Source organism: Euprymna scolopes, chromosome 12 (genome assembly GCF_053919585.1).
Source record: "Euprymna scolopes isolate OS-2025 chromosome 12, ASM5391958v1, whole genome shotgun sequence".
NCBI classification, from domain to species: Eukaryota; Metazoa; Mollusca; class Cephalopoda; order Sepiida; family Sepiolidae; genus Euprymna; species Euprymna scolopes.
The window spans coordinates 94,087,477-94,108,690 of record NC_136493.1 but is presented as its reverse complement, the minus strand read 5'-3'; the positions used below and the strand labels follow the sequence as shown (position 1 = coordinate 94,108,690).

General features: G+C 33.9%; 1 long non-coding RNA gene across 1 annotated transcript in view; it reads left to right on the top strand.

Moving 5' to 3' along the window:
* Nucleotides 1-21,214, top strand: part of LOC145291621 (uncharacterized) — a 71,220-nt gene that overhangs the window by 793 nt on the left and 49,213 nt on the right. The window lies entirely within an intron of this gene.

Below are 21,214 nucleotides of genomic sequence, written 5' to 3'. Positions count from 1 at the left end.
ACAATCGCGAATTACTTAGGACTTCTATCCAGTCATGGCTGACAGAACAAGAGCATGCTACCCCCGTAAAGTAAATAAAGGTTTTCGCTCGGACTTCCGTCCATATTCCCGAATTCGATAGAAACATCCCCGATTTCGACAAGATACCCCTGAAGAAGGTCGGAGGTTACATCGTTGTAAAAGTCACACTCAATATGAGAACGATAGTCCGATGAATTCAAATAATACGAGGGTAGATATATATATATATATATATATATATATATATATATATATATATATATATATGTGTGTGTGTGTGTGTGTGTGTGTGTGTGGGTGTGTGCTAACATTTTGTGATCGTCTACTTCCTTGAATGTGCGTATAACGTCTGTTGGTCGTCTCTAGTATTTATGTGTGTGGATATTTTTATAACAGTGTGTATAGCAAGTATGGACAATGCTTTACCAACGAGATGGATAACATTGTCGGTGGGGACACAAGCAGAAGAGACTTTTTCAAAGTTTCTTTCGTGCTTTTGTGCAATTAGATGCTTTCCCTCGAAAAGGGAAACGCTAAGATCTGAATTGTAATTGAATATGATCATTTATTTCCATGCTTGGTCGCTTCATCGGAGTTGCCCATACTTCAGACCAGTCTACATTTTTTAATGTCACTCCTTTGACTTCCCCGGGCGGCAAACCCAAACTCTAGAGCACAAGACTCCCGTATGTTCGCTAACACATTAGATACCGAACTAATCTTTCTTCACTGCCCACATGTATCTCTGTTTCCTCCTTTTTTCGTTCTTTGTGAGAAGTCATCAATAAATCATCTTTGTTGTTTATCAAAATCCATGTTTATGCTTGTTATGAAAACTAAAATTCCGTTTTATCAAGTTAACATTCCTGGTACATATTTTAGCATAAATATTTTACATTTAAATACCTAGTACGCTTCGATGACATTCTTTTTGTTATGTAAGAATTTTATTCGTTACCGAAATATTTCTACTAACTAAATACTGACAATTACTCACGATAGCTACCCGGCATTTTCTGGGAATAACAACATAACACTCGATCGTATCATGGTCTTGTTTCTTCAGCTATGACCATGTAGAATTCCTGAGTAATTCGCAATTGTATTTTTGACTAAAGAATAAACTGAGGATTAAGATTTATCGAATACTTTATCGATTACACTACGCATCGATCAGATACAATCGCCATCTAAAACAAAAACATAAACATATATCTTATCTGCTTAGTTTTGCCTTTCCGTTTTACAGCAGATTGGGGGTTATAAAGTGCTGAAAAAATCCTATTCGTAACTATTCTTTTCTATGTTTACTTTATGTCATATTATTTGGCGATAATTTAATGTCTAAATCCAATATCTATACATACAGCCATTGAAGCGTAAGGAACTACTGTGGCGTTGGGATAGAATTATAGGATGCACCGTAAGTGGGGATTTGGGTAGCATGATATTTTCTCTACGTGTTGATACGGTAGCATAAAAAATGGGGGAAAGACAATTCCGGAGACAAGCGGCTTAAGCAAAGAAAAGTAGAGCATCTTCCGGCATCTATGGGCCTCTACAGTAAAGGGGTGCAAATTTGCTGATATTTTGTGGATCCAGCGTGTTTTCCTTAGAGTGTACAAGTACAGTATGCCTACAGAAGTATATTAGATCATATAAATTCAGTAAAATGAGGAGATAAGGGACAGGGTGTGGTAGACAGTATATGACCTATCTGTTTAAAAAGTAATTTTGAACCTTGTTCACAAGAAAAGATAGTACTGAGTGCATTAACCTAGATGTATCAACATTAGTTCATGAGGGGTAAGATTCCCTAAACTAATTTTCATAGTACTGTGTAAGAACGAGCATTATCATGATGGAAGATGACTCCTTTTGTTTAATACAAAGGGTAGTTTTCGGGTCAACATGGGTGAAAATATTGCAGAAAAATATGATTTTAATCTTTAATAATCTGAATTATAAATTAATCATGGTGATATTTTTAAAGTAATAACACTATACATAAATAAATAACAATGGTTTAAAATGCCCCTTCTACAAACCGGCAAAATCGTTTTCATCAACCTCATATCTACCCCTAATATTACCTTCCCCCCTCAGAGCGGCATTCACTGTAGGTGGGTTGAACCAGCTTTCTATGAAGGAGAAAATTCGTGGAAGTATAAAATTCACAAGCGGACCCCCAGTCGTATATATATCTCCGTTAAGGGAGACGAGGACGTTAGACATTTGCAGCTCTTGCAAGGAGGTGTCAATTTCCTTCTACATACACCGCTTGGTATTCTCAGAATGACCACCCATCTGATTGAGAAGACTCAACGTTGCTTAACTTCCGTAATCTAATGAGAGCTCGACGGAATGTTGCATCAATGTGCCTAGTTTACAAGTATTTTAATTGAAGGTGCTCCAACGAACTCCAAGCACTTGCACACCCTGGACATATATACACCTAACAATTAACTCGACAAGTAGCAAAATGCCACACCTACCCTTACACAATAGAGATCCCTAGATGTCCGAAAACCTTCTACTCTAATAGTTTCTTTCTTCAAACTGCTAAACTTTGGAATTCCTTCCAAGGTTTCTGCTTTCCTGACTGTCTGACATCCAGAAGTTCAAGGGTAATATAAACAAACATCTTGCTGCTCAGCTCCCTACATAGTATGCCCGTAAATTATGTCCCAAAGACTATCCCCTACGTACAAAAATGCATTGTACCTTCTTTAGAAATAGCAATGAAAAAGAAGTGGTCGACGTGATTATGCATATGTAGGTAGGTGGATAAATAAATAACAACGTTCATAAAAGGTAAAGGTATTTCGCAGCACCTGTTCTAAATAGTGTGTTTTATTGGCTGGGGAATATTGTGCGATCTGATTTCTAATCCAGGCAAACGATTCGGTGTAGTCGCGTGTAACGCGTCCATTACTTTATTAGTTTTATGGCGTTCCGTCTTATATGTAACAATGAACGTTTCGCTGTTTATTATGAAAAATAAATACCTGCTGAAATCACTTGTTTACGGGAGTGTTGATGAAAGTAGATATTTGTGCCAGCAAAACACTTAAGGTTTTAAGCTGTCTGACTAAACACAATTCAGACGTAAATGCTGTATTGTGGATCAGACCATTTATTTCTTGATATAAATGGACATTTGTAAAATTAGTTTGTAAACAACGGCATTCATTCGTGAGCATATTAGCCATTTTCTTTAATGGGAGCCGTCGTCTAAAAGAAAGGAACAAACGAAAGAAGAACAAAAGGGAGGCGGGAATGAAAGCGCGAATGAATGAAGTAAATAGTCGATAGGAAAAGACATTAAAGAGTTTTTCAAAGGAAATGTAAATTCCTCTTGTAAAATTGTATTAGTAAACACTAAAAATATCCAAGAAACTGCAGTCACATTAGACACAATATTCCTTAAATGACTCTGTGTTTTATGAAGATGTGGCTTATTTTAATCGTGTAGCCGGGGGTCTCAAAAGTTGTCGAACGGAGTACGAGATTGTTGACGTTTTAGAGATCTACACGGCAAAATAAAAAAAAAAAACTATATATATGTCCTGGACGCGTTTAATCTTGTTTTGCTAAATTCACTTTGTTTTTCAGTGAAACTGGTTCTTCAAAACCTCATCATTTTAATCATTTGTTGAGAAAAAATAAATAAATAATCACAATATTTCTATACATTTCTACTTTTAAAAAAATTCCTGAATATTTTTGTACGTTTTCAATAAGAGCTGTGCAGGCCGCCTTAAAGACTTTGGCGGACAAGATTTGGCTAGCGGGCCATACTTTGGAACCCCCTAATGTAGGCCCTTGTTGATAGATACGTATTATCTACGTGTATTAAATTGTTCAGAAATAAATGGCGCTTTTCAACCCAACTTGTGTGTTATGCATTGCACGCCAAAAATACACTTAGATTACGTAAGTTATTTTCAAATTTATACCCTCTTAATATTTTACCAAGATTGGTCTCATCGCAGCTATGGTTGCAAATAGGCTTAGATAGAAATACCAGAGAATTCGTTCTCAGCCATCAACCCCACATGTGATGGACAAGTTTACTGGCCTTTTACGTGTCGGATTGAGTTATTCGCTGGTTAATATCTATAATGTTTACCCTTCCAAGCTTTGCCACACGGATTTCGGATAGAGTGAGTTCATTATTTACTGTCTTACAAGGATATATCGACGGAGCTATCGAAGCTTTACTTTTCACACCTTATGACCTTGTATCACATTTTCCTGCGGTGGGGGAAAAAGTAGATGAATATTGGATTTAATGAATTTGTTTCTTCTTTTTTTTTTTTTTTTGCTTAGCATGGTGCATGCTACTGGTTACCAGACATAACATTTGTTTCAGCTGTCAATGTAATAACACGTTTACTCTATGTACAATATTACGTACAAATCTCTAATGTTTTTCGAATACTTTATTCACAAGATATAGGACATAATAATGAGTGAAACAAACAACAACATCAACTTTTTTTTAAATAAAGAAAAAAAACAAACAAATAAAATGAGATCCAGGTTAGAAACACCATTTCACCATTTTCTAAGAATAGATCATATCGTAGTTTCAAAGTTTATTTAGAACTAAAAACATGCAGATAAATCTCAAAATGGAAGCAGGATTTAAGTTTAAGGAGATAAAATATGGATCGAGTTTGAGTGTGAAAAATGTCTTTCCAAGATAAGAAACGGACGGGGAAGCCAATGCCAAAATAAAAATTACGAATGGGTATCTTGGAATAATTCTATTACTAAAAACTAAAATATAAACGCTGCGAGGAGTCTCATTGGCTCAACTTGCTGTAATGCTATCTTAACCAAGCTGAGTTTCAACTGGACCGAACTGCCATGGTCAGGTATGGGACACGAAATCATACTCTGCTCTTTCTCGTATGCTTAAACTTGCAATCACATTTTGTTAAATTCCCTGGCACATAAGATTTTTCTTCACAACCGAGAGATCTTTATAGGATTCTATCCCCCCTTTAAATGCAATTGTTTGGATCTCATGGTGGTTGCTTTACGGTCTATATTAACACCAGATGAATTATGAACCCCATTGCTTCTACAAGTACTGCAATGATTGGCATCTTTCTCTGGTGCCAGTTTCTGTTTATGTCTTACGGACGACCTTAGTATTTAGTTCTCTTCCACCTTGTCAGCTTAGTTGAAACTGGTATTATTGGTGACACTTCAGCTAAGACTACAACTCTTTTCTTTTGATCCCATATCGCTATGACAGGTTTACAATCTTAATGTTCTTAGTAAGTAGCTGTAAGATGGTATAGGCATAGTGCGTGTGCGTCGGCGCTAACTCTATTCGAGTTTAACCGGCTTCCTCCTTCGGAGGAAGCTTCATGGAGGTATGCAATTCATAAGTGGTCCCCAGTCGTATGCATATCTCTGTCAGGGGAGATGACGACGTCAGGTTTTTGGAACTCTTCCAGAGACGTGCGGACGTCCTCCTACATACAGCGCTTAGAATTCCCAAATTGGTCACCTATTTTAGTAATGACCAGCCTCAACGTTACTGAACTTCGGTGATCTGACTGGAACTGGTGTGTCAGCGTGGTTTTGTTGTATATAATTATAGGGAATAGAGTATGACTCATTCCAGCAATTCTAATATATGCTCATGGGGATTGTTGCTGCACTGCCTGTCCAATATTTTACAGACGATCCAGTGGTGATATTAATACATCTCTATTATGTCGCGTCCTATAGTAGCTTTGGCATAGTGAGACCTTACAACTGGATAGCAACTGAATCATATTCTCCACTTCTCTGGGACACAATCTAAAACTGTTGGAATGACTGGGACCAGTCACCTTTTCAAAATAATTACTCTGATCAATGTCCCTTTTTATCATAATAGAGCGATTCCCTTTTTTGTCAGTCTACATGACCGTCATAATCTATATACTAGTTGTGCACCCGGAGTTGCTCGGTTGTAAATACGCTTAGATATATTTTGATTTATGCAAATTTCGTATATATTATTATCTTAAAGTCAATCCTCAATCCATTATCATATATATTATATTGTACCCAATATTAAAAAACATGACGGGTTTCATCAGCGAAATCAGAACCAAAAAATATAGCACTTCAGCCTTAGTCGTTACCGTTTGAGCTACTGTCAGATGGATAAAAATAGTTAAAAATTTACAGGCGTTAACGAACACGTGTGTTCCAAAGGAAACAAAGTATTGGCCATTTTTTAAATGACTTTTTCTCTATTAATTCATTTATTGCGGACTATTATTCTCATCTTTATTAGTTGTTGTTTCACGACGTTTCGGCCAACTATTCATCTGGCCTTCGTCAGGTGGTAACCGCGATCGATAGGAACTTCGAATCTCACAACTGCATTCTCAGCAATTACCGACATCCGCAGTTGTTTTCGTCACACCACGTTTTCGGCCAAGTAAGCCTCTGCCCGGCTTTGGGTAGGATTGAAACCGCTATCTTCAGACAATTCTCATTTTTGATTTATAAGATAAAAAAATCCAACCTTGATCGCCCCTTCGGGGCCCGTGGCGCAGTTGATAGAGACGTTGAATCTCTACGGTTCCAGATGAGAATTGTCTGAAGATAGCGGTTTCAATCCTAACCAAAGCCGGCCAGAGGCTTACTTGGCCAAAAACCTGGTGTGACGAAAACAACTGCGGATGGCGATGCTTGCTGAGAATGCAGTTGGGAGATTCGAAGTTCCTATCCGTCGCGGTTACCACCTGACGAAGACCTGAGGAATAGTTGGCCGAAATGTCGTGAAACAACAACTAATAAAGATGAGAACAATAGTCCGCAATAAATGAATTAATATAAATAATACTCATCTCAATAATGAATTCCAATAATATATAGGCTTTTTCTCTGTTGAATGATGTTAATGTTACCAAGTCCTGTGTAGCCCGAACGAAGTTCACCCTCCCAGGGCTTACTTTCAGTCTTTTAGGTGACTAACGTTTATTGCTTACTGTCTGAAGCACCTTTACTAGGAAATGGCAACGGAGTTGCTCAGGCAGTTTTCGCTAGGTCGGAGTTCTCCAAGTTTAGGGGCGCTACCTTGGCCTTCACAACTTTCCTGACCTTGTGTCACATCCTTTTTCGGTAGGACGGATATAAATATATATATATATTTGTGCATGCGTACAAAAATACGTTTAGTGGACTTACGCTTGCTAAGTTCCATTCTTTTTTTTTTAATTCTGACTTATTCTTATCGACTAACACCCGTGAAATACCGTCCACGAAAAATGCAATCATTTGACCCGCCTCTCACCACTCTGCGACCTTACGTTTCGGAGGAGATGCACTTTGAAAAAAATGGAGAGACAGACACACAAACATAGTGGGTTTTATAAATCACTCTGGAGGTATTATATTTCGCTCTTACGGTCAGACTGGCATGAGCATTCTAGTTTTTTCAGCCTTAATACTTCCGAAAAAGATTACCGTACAGGGCAAACGGGCTCTCCCTATTCGCTTTTTTTTTTTTTTTTTGGTAGAATTTTCTAAACGTCAAATCGTTGAACTTTGACCCCTTAACAGCCAAATTTTGGGCTGAAAACCGATTTAAAAGATTTTCCCAAATCTCACTACCCCTTATGTCAAATCTCGAGTCTCTAGACCGACAATTGACAGAGATATTTGGTAGGGAAATGTACACACACACACCTTCTCACACACAGACATTTTCACTTTATATATATATATATATATATATATATATATATATATATATATATATATATATATATATATATATAGATAGATGTATATATATAGATATAGATATAGATATATAGTAGTTCTGGTCGTTGGTTTATTCAGACGATAGCCTGATTCTTATTCTGAATAGCTACACAAATAGCACAGACGCACCTGTTGATACCGTGACGGATGCTTTGTTAATTTTTTCTATCAACATAGTTATAAAATCTTCAATGTCAACGTTTTTATTTTTATTATTATTAACAAGGGTATTGGATTTGTTTGTCACGTCCCATCCATTCATTATTAGCAAGTAATCACATCTTTTCATAGAAGTCATTGGAATAATCACCAAGCCGGATATATATAATATGCAGCCACTCCAAACAAGATTGGGTCAGCATGGAATGCGACTCGTAACATTTAATAATCTCGTCTAATTAGTTGGGAAATGATAATTATACATCACCGACTGTCATGTATATCATATTATTCAATGATGTGTGCATTGTGTTACAAGTCCAAACACGCACTGAAACAAAGCAAAATATAAAAACGACCCGGATGTAATAATGGAAAATGTAAAATGAAGAAGCAAGACTAGAATTTGTACCATAGATAATAAACGTTTCTCAAATGGACTTATGCCCGGATGGGGACAAAATAGGTTTCACAAAAGTAATTATGAAATATGAACTTAATAAGAAACATAAAAGATAGGGTTAAAAATGTCGGTGACTACATTAGCAAAAGAATGTTAATACAATCGTTTCATATAAATTCATATACATTCACACAGAGGCAGACAGTCACACACAAACGCACACACACACACACACACACAACATAGTTAATATGTTCATATGACATTTTACTGCTTAGGATAGCATTTACAAAAAACTAACGTTCTCATTTATATAGCTCAATAGTGCGATACTAGAGCTATAAATATTTTTCTTAAAGCTAACCCGTAATAAGAATACTCATTTTCCAAACGTTTGTCTTTTATTGGTAACTTTGCGAACAATTGTGTTAGCTCTTAGTGTTAGTATATAACTATACAACAGTTCATCATTTATGATTTGCGCAACTTGGACTTCATCAGCGCTTAGTAAAAACAAATTTTCAACCGTTTCACAAACATACATACATATTCATAACACGAAAGTATTTACACTTGGAAAACTTTGTTTCGTATTTGAATTATATTATAGAAATTAGAAAGCCAAATAACGACGTTTGTGTTTTTCTCAATAATAATAAAGTTAATCAATTATTTATTTATCTTACAGAATACAAATCTTTCGACTTAAAAAAGGCCTTCCTCCGGTTCTGACATTGTTTTTTTTTAAATAATCTTTTCCATTGGAGATATGAACCTTCTCCCCGTGGATAGCAGTCTGTGAAGATGTTAATCATTATTAATTTGAATGTCCCTGGTGCTACACGTGTCTGCATGTTATTGGTTAATAAGAAAAGTGTTGACACATGGAAAACATCGTTTCGTATTTGAATTATATTCTAGAAATTAGAAACCCAAATAACAATACCTGTTTATATGTATAACAATATGTGTTATATATATATATATATATATATATATATATATATATATATATATATATATATATATATGAATGATAACAGAATGCAGAACATCAATATTCATTAGAGAAATAGTAATGCGAGTGCAGAACAATATACGTATGTATATACGATAGTCATTCCAAAGGTAAGGCCCTATTTTTTTAACGCATGAACAAAACGTTGAATAGCTATGGAGACGAAATTGATATCGTTAAAACGATCCATCCCATGTTCTACAAATTTGTATTTTTCTATATAATCACCAATATTATCAATGCAGTTTTGCCAACCTCTTTTGATGCTTCGATCGTAAAAGTCGGGAACATGGTTGGCCACTTACACCTTTGTCGTCACTCTGCAATTGTCCAACCCATCGTTATACTGGCTTGACATCATACGTCTCCTAAATATTCATTAGGCGCCGGTGAATGTCGGTCGGTTCAATTTTTTTTCAGAATGGAGGAGTTAAATAACGCATCTGTGGTTCTGGCGCAGGTCCATGGTATGAGTTGCGTTCTTAGCATCCTACAGCGCCAATGACTGCAACAGAGATACGTTCAGGTCATGAATGCATTAGTTCAGTCATCATAACAATGCAATATGCAATCCCATTTGATCCATTCTATCGCGATAAAAAGATAGGAAACATTGCTTTTGGAACATCTTTCGTATACAGAAGGAATGGCTTGCGATAATTTTGGTATCCGTCTGTATAAGAGGACATTGAATTTCCGCTTATTAGCTTAGTATACTGGATAATGGGAGGGTGTTTGTGTGTGTGTAATCATTAGGAGAACTCTAAGACGATACATTATATATATATATATATATATATATATATATATATATATATATATATATATACTAGCAAAAGTACCCGTCGTTGACTGAGTTCAAAAACAGCCTACAGAAAATGGCCTCTGATTTATGAGAGTATAGTAGGTTATGAAAAGGAAGGGTTATAAAGAGATAGCTTCGAATTTGGGGGTATCAAAACCAAAGCAAAATATGATGAAAGTAAAAATAAAATAGATAAACCCCATAATTTATTATACTATACCTGTTCACACTGAAAAACCTTTTCAAAATATTCTGTGGATATATATATTAAAAAAAAAAAAACTTGTTAAATTTTGTGATATATTTCCATTCTATGGAGGTCAGGCGCGAACGAACACCTCATAATTTTATTATACCATATTTATTCAAACCGAAACATAATTATCAAAGTATACTTACGCAGATAGATATGAAAAGTCTTTATTAAAGTGTGTGCCTATTTCCATTCTATGGAGGCCAGTCGCGAACGCAGACCCCACAATTTTATTATACCATCCCTATTTAATTTAAAACATACTTATCAAAGTATTATTATGTACATCTATAGCAAAAACACTTGTAAACGTTTTTTTTTAATTTTTAAATTTTTTATTTCCATACTTTGTGGATCAGGCGCGTACGCAGACCCCACAATTTTAATGAATCATCATTATGGCGGATCAAACATACCCACTTCTGTGTCTCGATACATCTTCTATCATTATATGTGATCAGTTTTCTATAATAGTCAACCATATATGAGCCTACACACACACACAGACGTTCAACTTTATATATATATATATATATATATATATATATATATATATATATATATATATATATATATATAAGTGATGTGACGATTCCAATATTTTCCCGGATCCGATATAATTACCGATTCCTTACAAAATTCCCGATCCCGATAATTTTACTGATTCCGATTCTTCATAAATCTCTAAATATTTACTGTAAAGTTATTTTTTCCGATTTCAGTAAAAAAAAAAACACATGTGAAGTGTGGAGCTATTTTCCTAAACGTGAAAATACTCTTGTGGAGGTAATCTATAGATTTTAGTTTGACTGGTTGTTTTAAAAAAATAAATATTTAGTATTATATAATTACTACAAGCTGCAGAAGATTTTGTTTTTTACAATCGTTTTTGGCATCGGAAAATAAATACATTTTTTTTCGATTTCCATACCCCCAAAAGTTCCCATTTTTCCAATTATTCCGATTCCGAGTTCGATCAATCGTCCCAACACTATATATATATATATATATATATATATATATATATATATATATATATATATATATATAAACGGCGATATATCGGTCGGTCCATATTTTCAAATTCTATCTTCTCCAAAACTAAGAGTCGCTAGGGGCCTCCAATCATTTGATTTAGTACGGACCATACTTTTATAGGTCTTTAAAATTGTTGTTAAGGAGTCAAAAATGGGTCGAAACTAAAAAAAAATCGTTAAACATTTTGTACATTTTTTTTTTTCATTTTTAATCGATTTATATCCGTGTGAGATTATTACAGTCTAGCTGAATCCACTGTGAAAAATTTCCCCCACTCTATATCTGTGCCTAAATCAAAACGCGGATTTCATGAACAAAGCTTCTTTCTTAGAACTGCACGCCTGTGGAACTCTGTTCCGTCTGCTTGCTTCCCTCCGGACTACAACTTGGATGTCTTCAAGTCTAATGTTAACAAATTCCTAATGAACCGCCCCCTTAAGTAAACACTTCATCAAATCTCCTCACTAACGTAATGTACTTGCAATAACCCTTATCCCTGAGTGGCTTCCGGGCCTTGATAAGTGGTGATCTCTGTGTAAAAAAAAAAAAAAAAAAATTTCACTAGCTTTTAATATTTTAGTTTCTTTTTCCATTCTTATTGATGGCACCCAAATATTTTTATTTTACTTTTGAAATCACGACTCTATAATAATATATACGAAATCTGGACAAATTAAACTATCATATTTAAGCGTATTTAACGCCCTGGCTAACCCAGGCCCCACTTTTCGCTAATATATATATATATATATATATATATATATATATATATATATATATATATATATATATATATATATATATTGATTTAAATGATGATTAACGAATATTTCACTTTTCTGTATTTTTATTCTCATCAATATCGATGAAATCGATCATTCTTAAATCAAATCGATCTGGTTGACGATCCATCGTGGTGCAGGTAACGTCCCATGCCTCTCTGGAATGACTTATTTCCCAATACAATGTACTTAATATTATGCTGTAGACAAGACAGTGTTGATTTTATAAAACGGTTTATTAAATGTCTTGAATTAATGTTTAAAATGCATAAGTCAAGTGTCATACTTCAGTTGTGCTCTAAACAGAAACATTCATTTCCAATGCGCCCGTTGATTTCATATCCTGGCATGTTGGCTTGTGCTGTGGTAATGGCTTGAATTAAAGTTTAAAATGTAAAAGCCAAGTATCATGGTTCAATTTTGCTCCAAACAGAAGCGATCATTTTTAACAAGCTCCTGTCATATTAAGGAACATACGATGTTATACGCTAGCCGTTTCTGTATGTATGTATGTATGTATGTATGTATGGTGTCAGGCCATGTCATATGCTACTGGTACCATGTAACCCAGTACTACCTTCCTCATGGTCGGGTCACCGGCGACTAAACTGGTTCCCCCACCAGACTTGTTTGGTGAGGAGGGCGGCTAGTCTCCCTGAAGGATTAAAAACAAGACCTTCCAAAGAGCGAATGAACTCTTTTTCTTGGTCAACGGCCAACTAGCACCGAGTATATTTGTGTGTGTGTATATGTGTATTGGGGTAGAGAGGGCCCCCGTAAGCCGTGGTGAAGGCAACCTTTCTAGGAGAAGCAAATCTCTGATTTACAAAACCATAAAGCGGAAGACCAGTATCCGCATTAAGCTGGTCTGCAGTTTAATTTATTGCTGGCTATCTTGCTCTTGCTTGTTGCTGGCTCTCAACATTTTGAATCGAGAGAGAGACTTAGCTGTCGTACAAAGCTAAGACTCTGTAACATCATATTTGTATAGATACTCCCTCAGACATTTGGGCTCATGGATTTTAAATGTCTGAGGGAATAGCACTCGTCTGACAAGACGTTGCAATCATCATGTTTGTATGGTAATAAAATATTTCAAATACACTTAAAGGGTTTAAGTTTGGTCAAAATCGCCTGTTCCTTTTTCATCGGATTGTTTCAACTATCGATTATCGATTCTTACCGAAACATTCTGACATGAAACCTATCTACAAACACTGTCAGATACATAAAGTACACGTATGTGAAATTTCATAAAAATGGATTCAGACGTTTCAGGAGGTGACTCACACATACCCACACACACAGACACACACACACACACACACACCGATACGCACACGTACACAAAGTTGCTTTTACATAATAGTATATATACAGTCCTGGTCAAAATCATAAGACCACTTAAGAAAGTAAGCGTTTACGCATATTATCGAATTTTTAATCAAACAAATGGTTCAAACCATTGCCAAAAAGGAAAATATGATGGAAAAAATGAAATTTGCTTCATTCGAAACCTTAACCCTGATCTAATAATTATTTTTTAAAAAACAAACATTTTCACCTGGTCAAAATGATAAGACCACTGATAATTTATCTAACAAAAGGTAATTATAAATTACTAAACAGAGGCTCAGTATAGCCTCCATTATTACGAATTACTTCAAAAATTCTTTCCGGTATGCTTGCAACTAAGTTTTTTTTTATCAGTTGCGAAGGAATTTTATCCCATGTACTGAAACCTGAATCAGAAAGTTCCTTTATCGAATCATACTGGGTTCCATCCTTGAACACTTCTTTTGCCATCCATCCCCAACGATTTTCAATGGGATTGAGGTCCGGAGAACATGCTGGATGATAGCAATTCTATATTATTTGAAGAAAAGTATTCTTGTGTTTGTCGAGAAGTGTGTATCGCAGCGTTGTCTTGCTGGAAAATCCAATTTCTTCCACACAGACGTGGACCTTCAGTCCTGATAGAAGCATTTTCAAGCATTGAAATGTACTTCAATGATGTTTGCCGGCCTTTCACTACTTGCTACTTTAGGGTCCCAGCTGACGAGAAAGCACCCCACATCATTAAAGACCCTCCTCCACTAAGCCGAGTTGAAAGTCTCTTTGGGCAAATTTTTATCATGCCAATAGTGTTGAAATCCATCTAGATCATCTAGATTAAACTTTTTCTCATCGGAGAAAATAACATTTTCCCACTTCTCCTTATCCCAAGTCTGGTATTTGCCGACATATTTAAGTCGGTTAGTTTTGTGCTGTTCAGGAAGACGTGGTTTCTGCATTCGCTTTAAATGATTAAAACCCTTCGTTTTCAGATGCCTTCTGATGGTTTTAGGACTACATTCTGCTGCTGTTTCAATTTTCAATCGGCTTGAGCTTATACTGGAGTTCTTTTTAAAACTTCTTCTGATGCGGCGATCCAGTGATGGGGCTATTTTTTTTTTCGACCTGGACTCTTTTTGTGTCCATATTGATCTGGATTTCTTAAAAAATTTGATGACCGTTTTGCTACGATTCATTTCGTTTACAATGGATCTATGGGAGATTCCACCCCTATTAAGCTCAAAGATCCTTCCTCTCTCAAACTCTGATAATGGTTTCCCTTTAGCCATTTATAATTTAGTAAGACGTTTTTTTTATCCACTAGGAAGTTGCTTTTAGTAACATAGAAAGCTTTTCGTATTCATTTTTTAAAAACTAGCCTATTTTATTAAAGTGGTCTTATCATTTTAACCAGGTGAAAATGTTTGTTTTTTAAAAAATAATTATTAGATTAGGGTTAAGGTTTCCAATGAAGCAGATTTCATTTTTTTTTTTTCATCATATTTTCCCTTTTGGCAATGGTTTGAACCATTTGTTTGATTAAAAATTCGATAATATGCGTAAACGCTTACTTTCTTAAGTGGTCTTATGATTTTGACCAGGACTAAAAATATATATATATATATATATATATATATTATGAAAACTGTTTGTATTTTGAATTTTCGTTACTGCTGTTACTATATATTTTTCGGGATGTATTTGAAAGATTTTAGGTTCCGCAAAATTACTCGAGTCTTTTTAAAGTTTGGTTTTAATTAATGTTAACATAACTTCATTCGAAAAATAACAATTTTACACTTAATACGATTTCGACAGAGTTACCCCCCTTCCCCGACGAAGAACGCATCTGTTACCATCGTCATTTAATCCTATTTAAATGTTTACCTCCAACATTTCTCCGTATTTATTTCATCTGCATTCCTTAGTTTTCATCTAAATATTTCAAAGATTTTGCCTTTCTAATTGAATTGCACATCACACCATTAATTTCTCCTTCCTCGTTTTTTAGATGTAATTAAAAACTGGAACTGTGTTTTTTTTTTATTAACGATGAACATCACAACCCAGCACAGCAGAAACGAAACAACTTTTACTATCCCCTCCATATTATATACATACATTGCATCAACATTGAGAGCACATTCTTTTTTGTTTTTATAAACTCAATTTTATATATACTCTGGCAGGCCGCCCGCCGTTTCTCGGTCGTAAAATATGCATAAATATTATATTTTAATTCATGCAGAATTATTATAATTTCATTACCATTGGTTAATATTAAACTATAAAATGAAAATACTAGAATTAAAAAAAATATTTAGACTCAATCAGATGTGCCTTATGCACTAATATAAATGTAATGGACATTTTGTTGCACTTTCTAAGATTGTAAATATCAATGAAGTTAAAAAAAAACGACTATTATATTATTATAAGTTTTTGACAGAAGAAATAAAATGAATTGTGTGTTGTCTATTTATCTGAGCACACAAATATTTCATTTCAGTAGGAAAAGTTCGAGTCATTTTTTTTTCAAAGTTCTCAGTATTTTGTTTTCATTCGTTACAATGTTTGAGCACTGAAGGGTCAGTTTTGAGCGAACTTTTACATTGTGACGACCATCAGTAGGGGATGGAGTCTCAGTGGAATTTTATCAATCGGCATAGTTTGGAATCCACAGCCAGATTTTAATCTGTAATTTCATTCTCTCTCTTGTAGTTTTTTTTTTTTTTTTTTTTGCAATAATTTTCGTGTATTTTAATATATCTCGGTGTTTTACTTCCTTCAAAATTGAATAAATTTTTGGCAATGTCAGGCCAAATGTTTATCAAACATTCCCAAAATGCCTTGGCATAGTCTTGCTGGCCACTATTAAAACACCTTTAATTAATTCTAAGCAACATTGTGAGTGCCAGGGACCAGTTATATTTTTAATTGATGAATTGGCAAATCAATTTTTGGGTGCTTTTAATACTGTTGGCTATCAAAGGAAAATGGTGAATTGTCTGAACAGTTCTGTTAGCAAAACAATCATTTCTTTCTTTGATCAATTTCAGGTCAAAACTATTTTGAGCATATTTACTGCCAATTTTCTCCCTTTTATTTTCTCTCAGATCATGATCTATAATGATTTTTTCGTTTATAAGTCAGTTTGTACAATGATTCCTTTTAGTCTATTTCTGCGTATAAAACAGGTTGACAGAGCAAGGAGGAAGTGGTAACAAATTAACTCTGTCGCTTTTGATCCACAATCTATTATATTCAGTCCATGCACTTTTCTCACGCGTGGTCAGTTCATGAGGGTTAAAGTCAATCAAATAGACATTGCACAGCTTTCTAGCACGTGACAAAGCTACATAGGCCATTTCGTCTGAAAAAGATCAGATCCCAAGTCAACAAGTCAGCTTCAACTAAAATACGTTGGGGTTTGTGGACAGTCACAGCATAGCTGAGTGACAAAGGTATTTGAGATCTAGTCACAAAGGGTCCATGAGAAAGCTCATAGTCAGCTTGAACAGATTCAACAGTAACTTCATGGCCTATATGATCAAATTTTACATTAACAACGAAATCTTTGTCATTTTTGTTTGTATTTCCATTGTACCATTCCAAAGCCCTATTTTAACATAAATATTTCGATGCAACATGCATTAAGCACCAACTCCAATTTTCAGCACAGTTTTAAGCCCAGCTGCGTCAGAAATCTTTTTAAGTTTGGACTTTTTTTGGTGTATATTTGGACTTTTTTGGTGTATATTTAGACTTTATTTTTTTGGTGTATATTTGGACTTTATTTTTTTGTGTATATTTGGACTTTTTTTTTGGTGTATATTTGGACTTTTTTTTGGTGTATATTTGGACTTTTTTTGGTGTATATTTGGACTTTTTTTGGTGTATATTTGGACTTTTTTTGGTGTATATTTGGACTTTTTTTGGTGTATATTTAGACTTTATTTTTTTGGTGTATATTTGGACTTTATTTTTTTGTGTATATTTGGACTTTATTTTTTTGTGTATATTTGGACTTTTTTTGGTGTATATTTAGACTTTTTTTGGTGTATATTTGGACTTTATTTTTTTGTGTGTATATTTGGACTTTTTTTGTGTATATTTGGACTTTTTTTGTGTATATTTGGACTTTTTTTGTGTATATTTGGACTTTTTTTTGGTGTATATTTGGACTTTTTTTGTGTATATTTGGACTTTTTTTGGAGGGGGTGTATATTTGGACTTATTTTGGAGGGGGTGTATATTTGGACTTTTTTTTTAGTGTATATTTGGACTTTTTTTTGTGTATATTTGGACTTTTTTGGAGGGGATGCATATTCAGACTTTATTTTTTTGGTGTATATTGTGACTTTTTTTAGTGTATATTGTGACTTTTTTTGGTGTATATTTGGACTTTTTTGTGTATATTTGAACGTTTTTTTGGGTGTATATTTGGACTTTATTTTTTTGGTGTATATTTGGACTTTATTTGTGTATATTTGGACTTTATTTTGCGAACTGATTTTTGTCTAAAGTTGGAATCAGTAGCTGAAATTTCAATGTCATGAATATTTATTTTTTTTTTTTGCAAAATTTTATTGTTCACAGCATCAGCAGATTCATTTATGGTTACAATACAAATAATATGCATTTCTTTTTGCAATTTTTGCAAAAGATGAGTAATTTTATCAATATTTGCTTTTTGTTGAGAATTTAATCGATGTCGATTCAAGATTTCAATGTTTTGGTGATCCAAGTCTGATTCAGTTCCGAATGTCAACAAAGTTTTTTTGGTGTATATTTGGACTTTTTTTGGTGTATATTTGGACTTTATTTTTTTGGTATATATTTGGACGTTTTTGTGTATATTTAGACTTTTTTTGGTGTATATTTGGACTTTTTTTTTGTGTATATTTGGACTTTTTTTTTGTGTATATTTTTACTTTTTTTGTGTATATTTGGACTTTTTTGTGTATATTTGGACTTAATTTTTTGGTGTATATTTGGACTTTATTTTTTTTGGTGTATATTTGGACGTTTTTGTGTATATTTAGACTTTTTTTGGTGTATATTTGGACTTTTTTTGGTGTATCTTTGGACTGTTTTTTTTTTTTGTGTATATTTGGACTTTTTTGGTGTATATTTGGACTTTTTTTTTGGTGTATATTTGGACTTTATTTTTTTGGTGTATATTTGGACTTTTTTTTTTTTGGTGTATATTTGGACTGTTTTTGGTGTATATTTGGACTTTTTTTGGTGTATATTTGGACTTTTTTGGATTATATTTGGACTTTTTTTGGTGTATATTTGGACTTTTTTTGGTGTATATTTGGACTTTTTTGGAGTATATTTGGACTTTTTTGTGTATATTTGGACTTTATTTTGCGAACTGATTTTTGTCTAAAGTTGGAATCAGTAGCTGAAATTTCAATGTCATTAATATTTTTTATTTTTTGCAAAATTTTATTGTTCACGGCATCAACAGATTATTTTATGGGTACAATACAAATAATATGCATTTCTTTTTGCAATTTTTGCAAAAGATGAGTAATTTTATCAATATTTGCTTTTTGTTGAGAATTTATTCGATGTCGATTCAAGATTTCAATGTTTTGGTGATCCAAGCCTGATTCAATTCCGAATGTCAACAAAGTTTTCATTGTCATCTTTTTGCCGCATATTTATGGCCAATTCATTATAATCGAAATATGACGAGAACAGTATACCAGCAATTGCTGATTTTATTTTCAAGTATCCCGAAGAGATATTTTGGAAAATACAGGCTTCTCAATAAAAGTGAAAGCTGAAATAAGTTACCAAATGCAACAACATGTTTGCTAATGGGTATACTTGCTTTCTAATGTCACCGCAAACGTCTTACAAACGTTGGCGAATAAAAGCTAATTGCAAGTAGCTAACCATGCTTATTTCATCAATAATGAATAATCTTACATATCCAAGCATGGTTCGATAATGTTTTACTTTGTCCTTTGACAATGGTTCGTATTTAAGTGTAGAATCATGATGCACATTTAGTTGAAAGACTCTATGGCGTAGAGGAGTAGTAGTACAAATGACTACAATGGAAAAAAGAAAATTGGATTCCTTAGCTTGCATTCCACAATTAAATCCTATAGTTAATCATTATTATTGAAATCAATTAATGTTTATATAACCATGCATGCATGTAGTAAAAAAACGTTAAACATGTATTTGTTACTGATGAGTCAGTATTTATCAAACCTGCTCAAGATAAGGTTAAGTAAAATAAATGGATTCTCAGTTGAAAGATACTATGTGTGGATTGAAAATGATAAATAAATTGAATAAAATTTGGTTATTTCTGAACATGTATCTGCTGACAATGAATTTGAAGACGACTTAGTTGTAACCCAATCGGGAGCATTTCAGTGGTGACATGTTTCACAGATGGAAACTGCTTATGCAAACTAATGTAAAAAGGAAAACTTATTGCATTTAGTGGATATGTCCTTATGAACATCTGACAGGACTAAACCAAAGATTAAAGAACGGTCTAGCACCATTCATGGAAATAATGATAGAGTAGAGAAAGGCTAGCAAGTTTGTTTTTTCGTATGAAAAAAGGGCTGCAAAAATATATGTCCTTCCCCATTTTATTGTTAAGTTCATTTTAAACTCTGTCAAAGAATGAAAAAATACTCTAAGCGACACCTCCCAATTTGGAAACGCCACTCTAATTTAGGAAGTATCTGAGTTTTTAAAGCTAGCATATTGCATCAGGAGTGTATACTTTTGGAGCAGTAGTAAGATCTATCTACGTTTTAAGCAACCTTAGATATTAATTGGATACAGGTCTTTGATTTTAGATCTGATATGAAGTCCTAGAATTTTAACTGGAACTGAAACAAGGATCTGAGCGTTGGTAGTAAATACAGATAAGCTTGATTAAAATTAACAAGCTAATTTTCCCCATTGCACCACATGCTCCAGATCCAAAGTGAGAGAATCAGCAATATTTTGATTACAAACCGTTGCCGTATATTAAAAAGAAACAAATTTGCATATCAGAACGTAATAGATAAAATTATTGTTGAGCAATATTGTAGGTCTGCCTCCTTCCCAAAAAGATTTGAGATTCTATTTTTAGGCGATTATGCGTGAATATCGTAAAAGACTTGACAAAAAGACAAAACAACAAAACGACAGAATTTTAAGGTTTCGCATATAAATTTAGCATACAATGATCCCTTATTTTCAAATCGTTCTTGCATTTTAGCAAATAACCATTTTTTTCTTTAAACTATGTCAGATAAATGATGCGTGTTCTGTTTTGAGAGGTTCTACGTATTTTAGACTATTTCATATTATTTTATGCCCTTGTCACTCATACTTAGGGTTAATGGTAAAAAAGATTGGTTAGTTTCTTAAAAAATTAGAATTGTCCATAAATGAGTGTCATTTTACGTTACATTTATACACAAAACTAATCCCCATACTAAAATTCTAAAATCTTTTTCTTTCCACTAAATGCATTCGTCTAAAATAAATACTTAGAAAATCATAGACGTGGGGAGAGCAATAACAGCGATTTTTCATCAACAAATTTACCAAAATTAAATTATTTAAAAGCATTGAAATTACG